Source organism: Astyanax mexicanus, chromosome 5 (genome assembly GCF_023375975.1).
Source record: "Astyanax mexicanus isolate ESR-SI-001 chromosome 5, AstMex3_surface, whole genome shotgun sequence".
NCBI classification, from domain to species: Eukaryota; Metazoa; Chordata; class Actinopteri; order Characiformes; family Acestrorhamphidae; genus Astyanax; species Astyanax mexicanus.
Window position 1 is genome coordinate 13,864,054 of NC_064412.1, and position 20,102 is coordinate 13,884,155.

General features: G+C 38.8%; 1 protein-coding gene across 2 annotated transcripts in view; it reads right to left on the bottom strand.

The window, feature by feature from the left end:
• plxna1b (plexin A1b) overlaps positions 1-12,868 on the bottom strand; it is a 253,907-nt gene extending 241,039 nt beyond the window's left edge. For both annotated transcript variants that reach the window (XR_007439320.1, XM_022675699.2), the window contains exon 1: positions 12,745-12,868. The gene's annotated coding sequence lies outside the window, so the exon portion shown is untranslated. The remainder of the gene's footprint in view (positions 1-12,744) is intronic.
• Positions 12,869-20,102: the final 7,234 nt, after the last annotated feature.

Consider the following 20,102-nt stretch of genomic DNA (forward strand, 5'->3'; position numbering starts at 1 on the left):
AGTCCGACACTGATACAAGTCTGGCCTCTGTGCTGATTAGCTTAAGCGCATAGCTCTGAATAATGGGGTCCTCTTTACCGTACACCAAAGGCTGACCCGCACTAAAGCGGCCGCTACATTTCACCAGCCGTTTACAATGCAGGCAAACCTCGCCGTCAATGACTCTTTAGACCAGATACTAGCACAAAAGAGCAGCGAACAAAGACAGAGACAGAGAGAGAGGCTGAAAGACAGAGAGATGGATGAGGCTGTGGGTCTGAAGGGGTCAAAGGCACAGCATATGGGGGGTAGGGCCTGGAAGCGCAGGCGTGGGTGCTCATGCATTCCTGTGGGATTTGCTTATGCCGGGATTCTCTTTGCTGCGCCTCTGAAACTAGCCCAGCAAACTCTATGATCATTCTGCTAGAGATTACTGATCGTGTGAAGTTCCTCGTACTGCACAACCGATCTCCAAATCTAAAGTGGGCTGAACATTGGGCCTAGATAACTTTAAAGACTTCTGCGAAGCAGGAATTACAGCTTACACCGCCATAGTCACAACAGGCCTCCAGATTACACAGGATTAGGGCTACAGGGTCACAGAGTCTTTACTGAAAGTGAGAAGCTGAAATTTGATTTGAGAGCCAGACTGATTTAACATTTGTCAAGAAGGAAGCGCAATCTAGGTAAGAGATAGACACAATAATAAATTACATGCAAATTCTTTCCCCGACAGGGTAAAGAGAATTATTGTCCTCACGCGCCCCCCCCCCCCCCCACACAAGCACTCGTACACACACTCTTTTCATCCTCCTACACACCCAATCCCGTATGTAAAGGTCTGCGAGTGGGCAAGCCTGAAGCATACTGCAGAATAAGTGCCAGCCACTCTGAAGGGGGGAAAAAAAGATGTAAACAGACTAAATAAATGAAAAAAAAAAAACTCACATAAAACACCACACATTCCATTCCCACTTAGAAGCCGCGCATGCATCAACAGTTAAGCTGGGCTCGACGCTGATTACACACACGTGTGTGGCACACAGTGTTAAAGGACGGCAGGGGCGTGTGCACACACACAACCATGCGTGTGCGCTTCATCTATGTCCTATGACCTCTGCCTGAATACCCTGACTAAAAAGATCCGTACCATAGCAACCAATGACATCATAGCACATTTCTTTCTCTGTCTCTCTCTTTTTTTTCCTTTTTACAGAAATCAGAAACACTCAAAGAGAGAGCGAGATCCTGGGTATGTGGGAATGGTGTATACATACTGCTTCCAGATTATTACTGAAACGGCCCATATAACTGAAAAACAAAGTTTTATTTTTAAACCAGAACAAAAAAGCATTTTAATCATAGAAATAATAGAGTAATGATGCTCGTCTGACCTGTGTGACTAAGAACATAATGTCATTATAATTTTATTATCACAGACTTACTAAATTTAATGAAACTTTTAAAAAAATCCCATAATGGAAATTTATTGTGATGGTCAATTAAGTTGTTCTGTATTTTTTAGCTTGTGCAGGAATGTGTGTCCATTAGTGATGGCTCAAACCACAACCTATCAATCAAATTCCAGGTTATTGTGATTTGCTCATGTTTGCTACCTAAGAGTGAGCGCTCACATGTTTCTCTACATTCCTGCTGTTCAATGTTGCACGAAGAGCCAGAGTCAGCTAGCAGCATTCCCACACTGGACTAAAGCTGCTGAATTATTCACCTCCGTACTGACTGCAGGGAGAGCACCGCACACGGGGAGCACAGACTTACTGTGTGGGGAGAGATAGAAAAAGAATGAGAGCGGGAAAGAGAGAAAGTGTGAGAGAGTGAGTGTATGAGTGTGACTCTGCATGTAGAGATAGTCAGAGACAGGAAGTGAACCCGAGTGGCACGGCGTACAGGTGCACAGGCGTGCACTATGCTGCAAAGCGAAGCGCTCATTCTGAAGATAACATCAAATGCTCACTTCCTGATCAATACAGCCTACGACACAGAGCACTCAGATTAACCCCGTGTTCTATCTGAAACCGGCAGCCAAGTCACCTCAGGACTGATCAGCTTCTGGCTTTGGGTAATGGGGACTTGGAGTAACTATTGGGCTAAAAATGCCTGCAATATCAGTGCAGTTTTGTACCGCTAGAATCTAAAAATTAAAATAGATTGAATGTAATTAGGAAGAAGGGATGAAGCTTTGTTCAGCCTGCCACTGTATCTACAGGTGCAATTAGTGGTGGGCAACATATCAAGTTTCTAAGAATTATTGATATATCATCATTTAAGATAATGGATGAGACAATATCATTTAAATAGTCATAGTCTATGTTGCATTCCAATTAGCTTTGACAGTTCGCCTTTCCTTTTTCCCAGTTTGTATATACACTGATGCACAGCTGACTGAACCTTCCATCTCTAGAATATATCTCATGATCTTTTACAACTAAACATTAATAAAAGTGCCTAAATAAAATTGTAGATGTAGTTTTTACTGTGTCTAACTGAAGTGTCTTCAAATGTCTCTTTGGTCACATTCACATTACAAGCCACATTGTCCAAATCCAATTTTTTGCTCAGATCGGATCTGGGTATCTTGACAGTTCACATTCACAAATGAGAGTGATCTGTATCTGTGTGTAATGTGAACAAATCAGTCCCTGAAACGGCTCCCATGCGCACATTGATACGTGTATAAACGTCGCCTTCTTCACCAACAAAGAAAAAAAAACATGCATGTCCATCAGATCAGATATGTGTCAAAAGTCACATTGAGCAAAAAAATCAGATGAGTCACTTTAGCCTGGTAATGTGAACATAGCCTTTATTATTACCTAACAGGATAAATAAAAATCTTAAGATATATATTGCATATAGACTTTCAGATAAGAAAACGAGATATTCCTTTTAAACAAAACAAAAAATGTCCAAACATGTATCCTACTGATTCAAAATGCATTTCTTCAACAAAAATGATATTAATCAAACAACACATTTGCACAATACAGGAAATGCAGGATTGCATTCAAACTAATCAAACACACAAAAAATACCTATTACTTAAAAAAAATAATAATAATAAATAACATGACATCACAGCATAACTGTGTGTGCCATTTCAGGCTCTATTTGTTAAGGAATTGGATCTGACTCACTCTTTCTTCTCAAATTCTATTCAGTATTTTCTACTGGTATAATATGACAATACTGATACTAAAAGAACATCTCCATTCATGTGAAAATTATATTTCAATATTACTTTTTGTACACTGAACCTCCTCTAATAGTGTTTAGTACAAACAAATGAGATCACCAAAGACAATGGCAGAAATGAAGGAGGTACAAAAAGGAAGTATAAAAGAATAGAACCACAAAAGAGACTGAAAAGAAAAGAGAAAGAAAAAATAAATTGAAAAAGAAAAAGAAAAAAGCCAAATCAGACCCCTGCTTACAGCATGCACACACATTCACACAATGAAAGAAAAACGCACACATATACACTGAGACACACAGACAGACACACACAGGGCCTGTTCAAGTGTCTGTGCCATGCCTCCAGGTTCCCCATTTGTTCACTTCTTTTGATTCTCTGTCTAGAGTGCTCTCCTCTTTAACACTGCACTCCCCGTCCCTCACCCACACACTCCCAAGTGCTCGTACTTGTTCAGCAGGGCATATGTTGAAGCAGCAGTGACAGACACTCCACTCTAAACCAAACACTTCTGATAAAATACTCTCGATTTGTAGCCCAAATCAAAGCCCACTCCATTTATATTCTAATTAGCACTTCAGAGCTTTGATTGTGCAAGTGCAGAAGTTTCCAGTCTTGAAGGCAAATTTAATACAGGTGGACCCCGAGCTGAGTCTACTTCACAAACAACCTTTACTCAAAGACACTGTCATTGAGAGAGAGAGAGAGAGAGAGAGAGAAAGAGAGAGAAAAAGAGAGAGAGTGAAAAAGAGAAAGAGAGAGAAAGAGAGAGAGAGAGACATTTGAAGAATGGTTGTAACAGATAAAAATAACACCAGAAAAGGCTGGATATTAATAATACATAACTTCCATGAGTGCTGTCATGGTAGCCGGCGAACTCACGCAGGCTTGGTATCTGAAGCTCCATCCCACTGAAAATCAGTCTGCGGCACTGAGCCTTTTACTGTAGACTGTTTATATAACCAGCGTAATGGTATAAAGCAGTTTCTGCTACCATGATCCAAAACTGTCTCAGTTACACATCTTCACTGTTATGTGGCATTCTAAAATAACCACCCTGGTCTGACCTCTGCACTGTGCTGCACTAAAAAAAATAGTACTAAACATTAGCATACAGTATTTATTTATTCACTTAATGCAACGTACCTTAACTGGTGATTTACGGCAAATCTAAGCAGATTATGTCAGGTTATCATGGCCAAAGTTAGCATTGTTAGCATGACCAGTAGAGGTGGGCAATATGGCCCTAAAATAATATCATGATATTGCACTGGTCTTTTTGTGATAACGATACTCTTGGCGATATGATGGAAACATCAAACTATATTGAAATATAGTTCAAGAATACACTACTGCAACAAAATAAAAATTAAATTCTGTTATTGCATACAATATGATATGGCACACCTTTAACTAAGATATTAAAAAATACAATAAATATCATCAGATTTTAACAGACATCAATGATCCAGAATGTCATTATACTAATAATGCACTCCAAATATCTCCATTCATCCAGAATACATCATACATCATGGGAAATGAGAACAGTGTGAACTTTCCTTTTGCTGAAAACTGCAAAAAAGTAGTACCCTGATATTCCAGGATATAATATAGTTTACAATATTAAAAAATGTTGGCGATGTTATTGCGCATGATACAATATGGCAAATCCCTAACTACCAGTTCTTATACAGCCACAACAACACAATGATACAACAGACCTTGTGTTGTTACATCCCTCCTAAAAACGCTTCAGCAGCCAAATCTACTCTAAAACTGGCTCCTAATTTGATGGAAGAGTTTTGTAAAAAATCTAATTCACACAGTTTGTAAGCTAAATGTAGTCAATTAGCAAAGACTTGTTTCTCCAGATTTGCGCTGCAGCTATGAGGCTAATTAGCTAACAAGTAATTGAAGCCTGTACACCATCAATTAGGACTGAGTGGCTTCTGATATATAACAGGCCAAAGTACAGGCATAATTCAGGCTTCTTGGCTTCTACAACTGCTTCAGCTGCACAATGCAGGTCTGCCTTCACCCGTTTTTATAAACAACAGTGTGGCATACAGCACAAAAAAAGGGAAAAAAAGCATGGTCTATGGAGATTACATAACTGCACATGGTTTGAAACTGCATGCACCATGCTAATTAGGAGTAGATTGTTGTAAGCTATATGAGGTAGAATGTTTATAGCTGCAATGGTCTGTAGCTCCAGTGTAAAAATAATGAAGCTAGCTAGCATGAAGAGATGGCATGTTTATCTGTATAGAACATTCTATATACAGATGTCACTCAATATTGTTTAGATTAAGTAAAGAAAAGAAGTACACAGATAAAAAAACACAGAGGGAAAAATACAAAACAAAAAATAAATAGAATGAAAAACCCTGCAAAAAGTAAAGCACAGCAGGCCCTAGAGCTCATTTCTCAGCCTGTGTAAACAGCAATGTTTTTAACCTGTATTTAAAAACTGTTACATTTGGGACACATCGAAGATCTTCTGGGAGCCTGATCCAGTTGGGTGTAGCATTGAAGCTAAATGCTGCCTCAGACTCCTAAGCGTTTTTTGCTGAATAAAAACACTTGAGGACAAGATAAGAAGGGGAAAATTGCTTAAATTGTATTTTTTGGCCATATTATTCTCTAAAATGCTGCAAGGTGCATTCTATTTCATCTACTGCTGAGTGTGTATGTATATATGGAACACTTGTGATCATAAGGTTGGCACCGTGAGTGTGTGTGTACACAGTGCTGGTGCGACTCAAACGCGCTGCGCACAGTGAGCTGCTGTTTGTGAACGTGGCCCCTCTCGGGAGGTCAATCTGCCTGCATAGTGAGCGCCTCAGGGAGAGACACAGTCACTGAGGCGCACACGCGGGTGTGTGTTCTTGCGTGCGTTTGGGGAACTGAGTCCTATTGCTCCTGTTTGCTCTTTATGACCCAGCACTTCACACTGTAACAGCCAGTCCTCTTAAACGCTTTTTAATATCATCGCCTGCCTCAGGACAATGTGGGAGCAAGAGCGAGAACTACAGCAAGACAGTGTGTGTGAAAGAGAGAGAGTGTGTGAGAGATGGAGGGGTGTAAAAATGCATCATGATTCATCAGTCTGAAGGTGGTGCTTCACAAGCATTGATTTTAAAATGTTAGAACAGATTAAAATTGGCTACAATAATATTTAATAAATATTTTGGAATAAAACTGTCAAAGTAATGTTCACACTGAACATCAGAAAGTCAGAATGTCGGAAGAAAAAAAAAGACACAATCTCGGGAGTTAGTGAGCGTGGTGCAATTGCTAGTGTCAGACGGGTATTCCTCTAACTGCAGACCTCCTGAGATTTCCACACATAACACTCTCTAAGGTTTACTCAGAATGGTGCAATAAAGAAAAACATTCAGTGAGCAGCAGGTCTAAAGATGGAAACACTCTGCTGATGAGAGATATCATCATCAAAGGGCAGTCCGGCTCAGATAACCACTCAATTCTGTGTGTGTGTGTGTGTGGCAAACAGAAAAAAAACAGCTTAGAATGTGCAACCTGTAAAACGTTAAGGTGGATGGGCTACAACAGTAGAGGACCAGGCCGGGTTCCACTTCTGTCAGCTAAGAACAGAAAGCTGAGGCTGCAGTAGGCACACACTCACCAAAACTGGACAGTGGAAAACTGAAAAAATGTAGCGTTCTTTTGAGGGTCAAAACTGTGATGCACCACCTGCGTTCAGTCAACAGTACAGACTGGTAAATTTGATTAAATAGTGTGGGGAATGTTTTCTTGGCACATGCTGGGCTTTTTAATACCAGTCATTCAAGCATCGTTCAAAGGCCAGAACCTATTTAAGGAACTGTTGCTTGCCACATGGACACAATTCATCCACCTTGCAATAGCCTTGATAAAGCACCATGTCACAAATCAACAGTCATCTTAAACAGGTTTAACGAAATAAAGTGGTTTCTTCAGTTACACGATTACAATCCAATAAAACACTGTAAATATGAGGTAGAACAGGAAATTCACAGCATGAAAATTTTTCAGGAAACAAAATGCAAGAATTGAGTGTTGAAATCATTCCATCTTGTTGAATTCCTGTTGAAAAAGCAGAAGCAGTTGCAAGAGGCCAAAAACAGTATTAGTATTCCTAATAAAATGCCAATTGAGTACAGATACACCCTCTAAAATATATTGCCCAAACAGTTTCTCCAGCCACATCTGTGTATTCAGGGTGAGGAGAGCCTCTCAGTTTACAGGCTACCAGCATACCTCATACCTGGCCTATTATAGACCCTCAGTGGCCCATGGCTGTTGCTGGTTCAGAAAGCCATGAATACCAGAGATGCCTCTGGCCTCTGGAGTTCAGGCTTCGACTGCCTGGATCTTAATGAGGGTTTAACTGTGGTATGAGCCTTGCTTATAGAAAGATAGGCAGGCCAGCTAGAACAAAATTGATAAAAATCAAGCACACTGAACTACAAGCCATGGAATGTGACACTAGTGCACTTCTGGGATGTGTTTGTGTGCGTGTGAGTAAAAGGAGAAAAAAGTAGGTGGACTGACAGAGTGGGGGAGAGAGGGAGAGAGCAAGAGAGACAGGGATACTTGATGGAGGACACTGTCATACTGGTTAGGCATGTCTGCCAATCAAGCCAGTTGTACCAGCAGCCATCTTGCCAAGATCTAAGTCACACACAATGCAAACACACACAAAGCAAACACACTTCACAGTATGCTGCAAGTACAGCTTTGATTAACAAGGAGGCTTTGAAATGTCTAATTAATTCACAAAACCTACTTTTTTGGCGAGGCAGAGTGCAACACATTGAAGCCACCTCTGGAGGACAGAGCCAGTGCACTGATAAGAAAATCATCCACAATGTCAAAGAGCGCAGAACATGCATAATCTTTAGTTTGCCAAAATTTTTCATTTTTCCTCCTCATAATCATCTAGGCTGAGTCAAAACAAAAGCCTAATCTTCTCCCTTTGTGGCCAATTTATAGCAATGCCCATATCTCTCTTTCTCCGTAATTGTGTCCCACTTGAGCAATTTATTTCCAATCATTTTTTTTTCTGTTGCCAAGATAAATTCCTTCTGTCCGGGGCAAATCTCGAGCGGGGCCTGGTCATTAGCAAGCGTTTGGCCGCTGTTAGTTACCACAAGTCCAAATCTCTGAGCCATGGAGGCTACGGCTCCCGACTGCCTGTAAACAGTGGACGAGGGGGTGGAGCTAAATGCTGGGCCAATCCTTGACAAATGGTAACGCGGGAACAAGCAATCAAGCTAATCTATAGCTTAAGTATCACAGCTTGGTGTCACAAAGGACATAGAACATTTTATAGCAATGTCATATCGATGTGAACTATTACAGAAAAAAAAACTTCATTAGCTTGATTCATTGCTACAATTAATATTGGACAGATCGAGGCGGCAGTGTCAAAGCACAAATCAACAGGGTAGCAATTTCTACAGTAATCTACAGTAAAATAGTCCACACAATAATACATTTGCACCCTCTGGGAAGCCTTGAGATTATTTTAAACTATGTCCAGCGATCTCCAAATGCTGCAAACAAACAACCCACAAGTACTAGTCTAATAAACTAAACGCTATAAATTTAAGTTTAAACTTTCAAACTGCATTAAACAATACAGCCATAACATGTTTATGGATGTGTCGGAGGAAACATAATCCAAGTTAAACATGTCTTTCTCCACATTTAATCTTTTGCTGCAATTGAGGGTGATTGGAAACGTGGGAATACCAAATTTCCAGAGTGTTTTATAAAAGCTAAGAAAATATGGAGTTTTTCGATGTAACCATGTGTTAACCAGATGTAATGCATCACAATTTTCCACTTCTTTGGTGGGTGAAAACTTTAAACCTTGGCTGTAATGTGCAGTGATTACATATTTATGATCAGATTTAGATATTTTTCTTTTTAATTTTCCACTGTAATAAAATAGTTCCACAGACTCTTATTTACCTTCTGAGAATGCTTCTCAACTGGTGAAAAAACTACCCATTTACACCAGTAGTTGGCATAATAGGGAATAATCCAACCCCAGGTTTTCCTGGTCAGCAAACACAACGAGCCACATCAATATAAGACTTGGGCATAGGCCTGTCACAATACAAATTTTTAATGGACGATAGATACTCCCAGATATTATTGTGATAACGTTGTGATATTATTGTCATTTTAAGACCATATCAACCACATAACAGCCTGGAAAATAGCATAACAAAGCAAACAAAAAAGGGTAATTATCATAGTTTGGGAAATATATACTTTTTTTCTCATTTGCCAAGTTCAAATGAGCGCTGGATGGTAATTACACAGATTTCTCTCCTGAAAACTGTTTATTTGGGTGAGTAAAGCACTTCCATTTATTAAGCTTAGATTTCCAATATTTTTAACAGCACAGTTAGCAGCAGTGCTAGCGGCTGCTAGCAGCAGTTAGCAGCGCTTAGCGGTAGTATATGCCGCCGACAGGCTACACTGAGGAGCCTTGAGCCTAGCGGTTCGGCCCACGTAGCTTGTTTTAACACGCTAAACACGCAGACTACAGTCCACTATACTCAACTCTAAACGGCAAAAGAGCTAGAACTTAGCATGGTTAGCGGCTAATGCTAATAATGCTCCAGACTTGGTGCTGGAGAAACTTCACTAAAACTCCTTTGTAATGCTGCACTTCAGAAGAGTGGTTTTACTGCTCCTTAAAACCTGACTGGTAAAATTCATGCATAAAGCGCACCGGATTATAAGGCACACTGACGATTTTGGGGGAAATTAAAAGATTAAATGAACCTTATAGTGAGAAAAACACTTCACATATTAAAACATATGAACATACGTACATATATTGCTTAAAGAAAAACACGTAATTAGTGTTGACATTTTCATTTTAAATATTTTGAGTATCAGTCCCTATTTTAAATCAAAGAGCCGAGGAAATCCTTCCGGGTCTCAAAGTTTCCCAAACAAACAGACTGCTGTTCTCACGGTCCCACAACGCTTCAGACAACAACAAATCACTCCGATGTGCTACAATCTGGACCTCGTAAAATCACAGCCATTCCTTTATACAAAACGGACGAGGACTTTAATAGGTTGGAGCAAACTGGACGCCTGTTGAACATATCAGATGCTTTACTGTGAGGAGCTTCAAATCTGCCTGGAATCAGAGCTGACACCATTTTGTCCACAGTGACTAAACCATGAGGTTTCTTGCACTCGACTTGTGCCTGGTACCAAAAGAAGGGATTGGAGCATGCACACACTCACTCACTCACATTCCCCATTTCCATGTGAATGTTCGCTATGCTCTTAACCGGCAATTGGGGACAACAATTGGTGAAGCATGGGGGCTCTATAGACGGCCGGGATGTCGAGGCCAATCGCTTTTCAACGGCTCTGTTTCATTAAACATTCAATGTACGTGCTTTGCAGTCGCTCAGCCGCACCAGTTAGTGTGTGTGCTTGTGTGAGAGTGTGTCTGTTTGTGAGGGAGAGACTTTGTGTGTGTGTCTTGTTAAAAAGAAAAGGCACACAAAAGCGCAACTGCACGAACCAAAAAAAATGCTAGCTAAAACACTAGTCTAAAGTTTGCGACTTTTTCGTACGAATTTTCCATTCCACTTTAAATAGTGCAGCAGTTACATTCAAGCAGCCCTGGCGCCACAACGTAATACTGCATCATTTAAGGTGGAACGGAGAATTTCAATAAAAATCGAACTTTCTTCACCAGCTGAAACAACTAACCTAGCTAATTTCTAGATTTCTAGTAATTAGAACTCTTTAACCATGTATGGCACATTTTTTTTTCGATGATTACATTGTTGTTTAAATTTTTGTTTATTGTTTTCCATATTTTACTTATTTACTTTCTAAAACAGTGATTTTTTAACTTGTCTCAAGGCATTGTTTTGCAGTTGCTAAAGCAGTTCAATTATGCTGAGTCTAAAATACATAAAAGGATTGATGATAATATGAAAAAATAAAATATATTTTCTCTCAACAATATATATCATGCTATAGAGGGTTAAAGCCACCACACCTTATTAGCACCGTCCCCACTTTTTTCCAGGATGTGGGTGAACCCTGCCTGCAGGACTAAAGGTGTGTGTGTATGTGTGTGTGTATTTAGGAGGCTGTAGCTAGAGTTAGCTATGTGTATACGAGTAGTTTATGTAGCTAGTGTATATCTGTACCAGGGTCTGCAGCTCTGTCTGCTCTCTACACTCTCACACACCCTGCAGTGCTCCGCAATCAGGCTTGGCTATTTCAACCACGAAGCAACAAGAGCCTCAATCAACTACTGTCCACTAACACCACAAACACTTGAGCTGCTCACGCACAGACGCAGCCCACCATTACTCCTCATTTTAAAGCCAATGAGAGCATATCGATTGCTCCAGGGGGGACACCAAAAGCCCACAAGCCCACACCAGTTAACTTGCCCGTGTACTTAACTAGAGAGGTTGGTGGGAGGAGGGCTGGTAAAAGAGGGGGAAAACAGCCCTTGGAGACAACATATGGCTGTAAGAAGTGTTCTGTAACCTATATGGCCATGCACAGAGCAAAGCAGTGCAGAGCAGATCAGTGCATTCCCCAAACACAGGATCTAGTACTACTACCATCCTTGTAGCTACACTTTTCCCTTTAGGAGATTAATCTAGCTAGATATATACATATACAGAGATAGCAGTAGGTCCTGAATTAATGCTGGTGTTATTCTGTGCGCTCTAATAACTACACCCATTTTTGCAACAATGTAGCTGGACTACTAGGTTATAGAGGTCTATAGCTATAAAACGCAGATAAAAACAAAACACAAAACGCACGCACGCAACAGACATGTATAGCCAACACTAGAAACACTATTTTATATTTAAACACAATAAGCATACTATATATACATATATTCACACAGTATGAATAGCCTAACCTAGCGAACTATCTACTAATATTATTATACTAATGAATGTAAATACCACCACCACGCTAGCTAGCTATTTACTGGTGGTGTTCTAAATATATATATTTATTATTACATACGATTTGCACAGAATAAGATATGAGAAACTAACAGTTACCTACAAACAATCAAAACCCCTCCAATTCCAGCCGACGAGACCCACATTCCGTGCGGGCTCGCGCAACCCCAAGCACGGGGAGCACAAGTGCTGACTGGCGGCAGCAGTAATTTCAGGGCTTATCTACGAAGTTTTCGCACTAAAACGCAGCGCAAACCGCAGACCATTAAAAGTTTGCGCCCTGCAAAAAGGCGTCCAGCCAGCTGCGAAATTCCCGGCTGTTCCAAACCCCTAAAAATCTCAGTCTAAAGCGCGCGTTTCGCGATAGCAGCGCCGCGAGACGCCATAATAAGACCGAGAACAGCGCGTTAAGAGCCTCCCTCCATACACCAAACTATCCGCTCTAAAGCCGAGCAGCCCAAACACACAGCCACGTTCACACACCCGCACACATTCCCCGCCGGTTACCCGCCCGGTTCCGAGCGCCCGAGTCCAACAAGAGCATCCAGTCCAACTTACTTGCTCAGGTGATCCTGGGATTACACGTCCGTGCCATAGTTAAATTCCTGAACTCGCGGCCATATCCACCGTGGCGACCGTGTGCTCGCGCTCCCCGGTGTGAATAGGATGGAATGCAGCAGCTCTGCTGGCGGAAGGGGCGGCCTCGATGTGAGTCACGCCGGGAACGACGAGTAGCGCGGCGAATGAGTCCGGTAGAGGGCGCCGCTGCGCTGCAGTGCCGAGCCTGGAGAAATGCGGCGGCGCAGTGAGACATGCAGAAAAGCCTCCTCCAGACTATCTCTAGTCCTGTTTCCAAAAGATTCACTACTAGACTAGAACTAGAAACCCCACCTGTACTGCACAGTCTCCAGCTTCTGCCCAAAACACACACCTGATTCAGCAAGCAGGACTTAATGGTTTAAAGGAGAATTCCACCTAAATTAAAAATGTTCAATGTTCTGCATCATTAGCCAAAAAAAGACCATGCTGATGTGTGTGTCACAGTTCCTTTGAAAGACAAGAAAAGTTTCTTACAGAACTTTTACAGTTCTTTACTTTAATTCATGAAGTTCCTAAGTGACATGTATCCTGAGTGCATCACAGGACAGTATGTGAATCTGTGTTGATGAATCTTACCTTATTTATACACTGTCTGGCCAAGAAAAAATCCACCACCAAAAACAAAAAAAGATCACACAATCAGATTTTTTGTTGGACCAACTTTAGCTTTGATTGATTCTACAATGTCACAAGATTTATTTCAATCCAGTGTTGCATTCATTTTTCACCAAGCTCTTGCATTGATGTTTGTAGAATCTGACCGCTGCACAAAGTCTTCTCCAGCACATCCCAAAGATTCTCAATGGGGTTAAGATCTTGACTCTTAGACCCTGAAACACATTTTCACAATTGCAGCCCCATGAATCCTGGCATTGTCATCTTGGAATACGGCCGTGTCATCAGGGAAGAAATAAATCCATTGATGGAATAACCTGGTCTTTATTCAGAATATTCAGGTAGTCAGCTGACCTCATTCTTTTAGCACAAACTGTTGCTGAACCTAGACCTGACCAACTGCAGCATCAACCCCACATCATTTACTTACTTAAATCCAGGTGGCAACTTTTTTTGGTCAGGCAGTGTGAAATGTTGGAGTACTGGGTTAGTCCTGGAGATAAGACTACCTCCTTGTGAAAGTGTACTGTTCCAACCAGTTTAACCATTCAAACGCTAAAATGAATGTTTTACATTACATATAACCAGTTCTAACACGATTTCTAGAACAAACTTTTTAGAATAAAGTTATGAAATTGTTGTAGTTGTGTTGTTTATGTTACATCAAGATTGAACCTTAAAGTATTATTAGTCATGTTCCTATAATCCATACTAAGAAAAACATGAATGAGCTGCTCACTGAATTTATCAGATTAAATTTTGAATTTACTTGAGCTTACTTTTGATCAAGGCACCTAACCCCTAACTGCACCCCAGAGGCGGAGGTGGCTGCACACTGCCCTGGGTATGTATGCTCATTGCCCCCAGTCAGCAAGTGTTTGTGTTTAATGTTGCTGAATGCTGAATTCCTCTGCATTTAAATTCATGGGTAAACACGTCAGGCTGACAGTTCCTTTGCATGTAATTTGAAATGGTGATCTTTTCTTGATGACTGGGACATTGTTTTATAATAGTTTTGAAAAAAAAAAGATTTGGTCTTCATTGTATTTTCACATTCATGGAGGAAGGTTACATACATGGTTTTGTAGGACAAAAAGTGAACTAAAGAAAACTTTTTAAATACAAGTACTACTTTAATATAATTAATATAACACATAAAACAAACTATAAAATGGCTATATTTACCCAATAACTGCTTAGATCAATTGAGGCCAAGTAGTTTAAGTCATTGTTTAACAAACTCAATTTGCTAATAGTCCGATTCACACAGTATTGTCTCTGTGAACCACCCTAAAAATGCCTTGTCCCGTATACAGGCTACTTGTGTAGGCGATACAATTTTTTTTCTACAGTAAAGTAACTTATTTACATTCTGAAACTTCGAGGAGTTTGAAATCTCCCACTGGACACTTGGAAAAGCTGCCTGTTTTCTCTTTAATAATTCCAGATCAGTAACAGGAATTAAACACAAATTCTGCATGTTTGAAAATAGACATAAAAACAAACATAACAAAACTAAAGGTTTAGAGGACATGAACTGTTTGATTTGTATTTAAGAAAATATTGATTTTAACATGAAGTTCTTTATATTTTGACATTGGCAGATTAACTTAAATATGTTTTGTAATGGTTTATATTACAATTACAATTATGCTTTTCTGTAATGATCCGTATCAAACATGAAAGCTTTTTATGTAATGATTGAATAGAAATCCTCAAGAATTGGTGGTGTAATGTCAGGCAGACAACTGACAAAAATCCTGGCCTTTTAAGGGGTTAAGTTTTTTTTTAAATGTCCAAAAACAATTGCATTGACTAGACTATGTATTTCTATTACATTATAAACCAAACTTTAAACTGTGTACCAAGGCAGACTTTTAACTCCAGGATCCCTACCATCTTAATGTTGACACTTACTGTTCACTTACTGTCCAGCTGGAGATCACCTCTCATCCAGGTGATCAAGGTATGCTAAAGAGATTGATTAGGTGGATTAGGTGTGGCAGATTAGGATTCAAATTTAAGTCTGTGATAGGAGATCTTTAGGATCTGATTATGAGGATAACGCTATTAACCTGTCCCTTCCTACAAGTGTGCAGATATCACTTTAGAATCAATGCCTCACACAAAAAAGCTTCAATTATTATTTTAAAGCATTTAAGATAATTATTTAAGTATAAACTAACTCCTTTAAGAGGGCTTAAAATGGTGGGAATACTATCACATTTTATACATTTCTTAATATTCCATTCTGATGTCAGTACTGTCTTCAGAAAGTTTAAGAGCAGTCAATGCAAAAAAAAAAAATCTAATAACATCATTTATACCCAAAAGGACCCACGGATATGTGTCGCAGATTCTTTAAAAGATAAAGTTCCTTATTGCACTGTCCCTCACTTTCATGCACTCACAAAATCCCTACGTGAAATAAACTGAACATCCTAAGTGCATCATTGGACAGTATGTGATTACCTCACGAACAAAACGTACTCTAAGTGTGCTGGATTAGTGTTTGAGAAAAATAGCTCATTTTAAATGTGTATTTTTAGCTTGAATTCCAATAAAAGGATACATATAACATACTGTACATATATTACCAGTACTGAGAACATTTCTAGAACACAGTGATAAAATACAAGTTAAAAAACTACTTGTACTGACAGTGAGTTGTATCACAGTGTGATTTTAACCAAATAATAACACAATATAATATTAAGGATCATATGACCATGTTATCACAATAAAAAAGGCTAATAAGCTGTTCAATTGTTTTTAATTTTTTTCAGTTTTTTGAATAAATATTTAGAACTGCGTCTGTGCTTTTATATGTTATATTGATGTTTGGCTGCTGTTGTCCAGATGAGGTGAAAATACTACATATAAATAGCCAGATTTTGTGACATTACAAAACACAAGAGCTCAAAACTGGCAACCTTTTCACCTTCTCTGCTTAGACCTATGCCATATGGACTGTGGACTGAACAATGGACTTTGAACCCTAAACAATCTTTATATAATACATCAAACTCTTGTATTTCTACAAAGCAAGGGGAACATTTGTTTCCCTGTGATATAGATCCTTTAAGTCCCAACAGAATTCTATTACAATAGGGCATTTTCTGGCGTGTGTCGAAGGCATTGTGGATTTAATGCTATGGAGACAGCAGTGCAGCAGTAGAAAGATAAAGATTACCCATTTCTAGGACCTCTGCCTATGGGTAAAAACGTCAGGCTGACAGTACTCTAACTGCAAATGTACTGAATGGTATTAAAATTCAAAAATCATTCTTGTGTGCTTTGAACTTGGCTGACTGTTTCCCAGCACCAAAGCCATCTCTGCACCGAGAGGCATGTGAAGCGGAAAACAGAATTTTTCAACACAGACTTTGCATGCGTGCTTTGTGTGTGTGATCACTCATGCCTTATTAATGCAGTGAAGTTTGGGTCCAGAACAATGTGTGTGTGTGTGTGTGTGTGTGTTTGTGTGTGTCTTTGGTGTGTGTGTCTTTGGGTACAGAACAAACATTCTCTTAGACCAGGGAGGCAATGAGAGTTGATTGATCATCTGGAGGCTGCAGAGATATCCGTCCTCCCCATATGCCCTCCTGCTGCAACATGGTACCCTTGGCAACACAAAACATGCAAGCCTCTCTCCTGCACTGCCTGTACTGAGTTAGCTCTAGCAGTATATGAGCTGGATTAGTTCAAACAGATGAGCTCTGTTAAGCTTACTCTAACCACGGCATCACACAACACACATAGTGAACATTTTAACATTTTATTCAATGTTTTTACACTATAACTGCAAACAAAATTATATTTTTATTGAATTGGCATTAGCACAAGGTCTACAACTAGACCCATCACATCTATTGTGAATATCGTTGCTGTCCAATGAAAAACAAGTATCTCCATTTTTGTAAATTTTTAGTGTACTATATAATTTGAACAGATAAACTCTTACAGTTTTTCTTATACTGTGCCAAAATGTCTTGATGAACAGACCAATAAAAATACTTTAAAATGACCTATAATATTGAAAAAAATTGACTTCCAGTGAAAGTCTAAAGGGTTTTTCTATCTCCTATAAAGATGCTGAAATGCCTCCTCTATCTGAATACAAATTTCATGTATTTTAAGGATTTATGCATTAAGTAGAAAATAAAGATACAATGGACATATCTTTAATTGTGTTTTTGTTGTTTTTTAAGTGTTTACTTTGGATAGAAATTTTGGCATGAACATGCCACCTTTTCATAGAATGACTAAGGAGTTGTGGAAATTTCTTTAAGTAATGCCATACAATTACCACATTTGGCTCCATAAATGACAATAATTGTTATTATTCATGATGAGATTCATGAGTCTTTACTGTTCTAGTCATTATTTTCATTATAGAACCAAAATGTATTCTTTTATGGCATCAATCAGAGAAACATTTATAGTTTATTACTTTTTTAAGAGAGAATATATAGAACTATTAAAAACTGATATAAAGGATTACCTATAAGATCTTGTTTAATTGTGTATCTAAGCATTTAAAGAATTCAAATGTTGTTGTTTTTTTGAGTGGTTAAAGGTTAGTGTAGAGCCATGGCCTTTCAACCAAAGAACCATTGAAAATCCCATGTTTGGAGAAGAGTGTAAAATTATGCAGCCAAAATCTTGTGGCATGAAGTTTGAATGAAAACATGAACATGATATAAGAGAAGCCAGAAATTTCCATCATGTGGTCAAATTTGCAACCAAATTTGCAGTAAAAAAAAGCAGAGGCGGATCCCGAATCACTTAGTTTTTGATTCAAATATTAACAACATAATGCACAGACATAGAAACCATACTTTATTACTACATGCCAGAATAAAGTTTTTTTAAAACTAATTTGTGGGGAACACAGGGAAAACTTTTGGAATTATATACTGGAGATGAAAAGAAAATTTTGAGGTTAAAAATGAGTAGTACAGTTTGTGTACTATTTAAATGCCCAATTAACCACAGATAGCCTGATTAGCCATATTAGCATTATTTTATAGAACTTTATTAACAATGATAAAATGTGATTTGGCCATGTCTATTAGCTAGCAGATCTGTAATTACAAAGTTCAACAATTACATTGTTTGAACTGTTGTAATCTCTTTTTTTTATCTGTTCATTTGTCAAAGTCAAACATATTTAAAATGACAATGTTTAAATGATACAAGCGTTTACATATTTTATGAATTAGCATACAGAGAAGATCAGATCTAAATAACAAAATGGCAGAAAACTACTATATCTACTACAAAATCTACTATTAAAATCTACTATATAGATATTTTTTAACAGTAAGAAAATGGGATTTGGCCATGTCTATTAGCTAGCAGTTTATTTTTTACTGCACTGTAATTTGCTAAGTGCAACAATTGCATTCTTTAAATGGGGTCGTTTTTCTGATCATTGTTCTTACATTACTGTCAGACTTGTAAAAACTACACACGATGCAGATTCATTCTGGATTAAAATGATCTTGTCAGTAAACACTTAAAGTACAGTACCTCCCCAGATAAAATTAATCCAACTTGAATAGGGATTAAGACATCGGTAACACTGCAGTTTAACCAAACAGACAGAATGAACACGTAAACTATTTCTAAATACATGAATTCTCTGTACTGATTGGAGATACTAGTGCACGTTAGTTCATTTGCTATTCTTCTACTCCAATCTAACCCAACATCTTTATTATACACAATCATATCCGCAGGCATTACACACTTAAGCCAGTAGACAAATACAAACACAATCATGTCAACAAGTTATTATTCACCAGGCTTGCAAATAGACACACACACACACACATATGGGTCATCAATTCACAGTAAAGTCTGTCTGATCAGGCTCTGATCCTGTTAGTGGAGGCAGAGCCACATGGCTAGGCTCACAATGAGAGAGAGAGAGAGAGAGAGAGAGAGAGAGAGAGAGAGAGAGAGAGAAAGAGAGACTCTGTCTGGGTCTGCTGAGGACAGATTACACCAGGTATTAACAAACACAGGCACAAGTGAGTATATACACATACACACACACACACTGTTTCCTTGAATTTACTGCAGAACTATGAAACCTGTGGGCTATCAGGCATTTTAGCTCCACAGTGTTGACAAAGCAACTTTCTGAAATCTTTCCCCAAAACAAATATGTGCCAAGTTTTAGAAAGACCTAAAACTCCACAACCAATAAATCAAAACAGATAGGGAAGGTTTGGGCTGTGTCTCTCGGTTCTTTGTGAGCTTGTTTTTGGCCGTGTCTCAGTTCTGTGTGTGATATTTAATCAGATTTTAAGTCTTTCTTATATTAGCTGATACTTATGACTATGATGCCTAAAAATATATAATATTTAGGCCATTATTTTGGCATTATATCCATAATCATCTAGACAGATATTTTTCTAGCCAAAAACAAGATCGCTGGGGATACACAGTGTAAGGTGCAAGCTGTAGGACAGCGGCAGTGTGTAAGTCTGAGGAAGGAGCGGAGCTAAGTACTTCTAAACAATGCAGCTATGTTAATGAACATTAGTATGCAAGCATAAACTACCAAGACAAATAGATCTATAATTATTTTAATCTGTACATTTGTCATAGTCAAACACATTTAAAATGGCAGTTTAAATAGTTTAAATGTTGCCAGCTTTTACAGATTTTAAAAATTAGCATACAGTGAA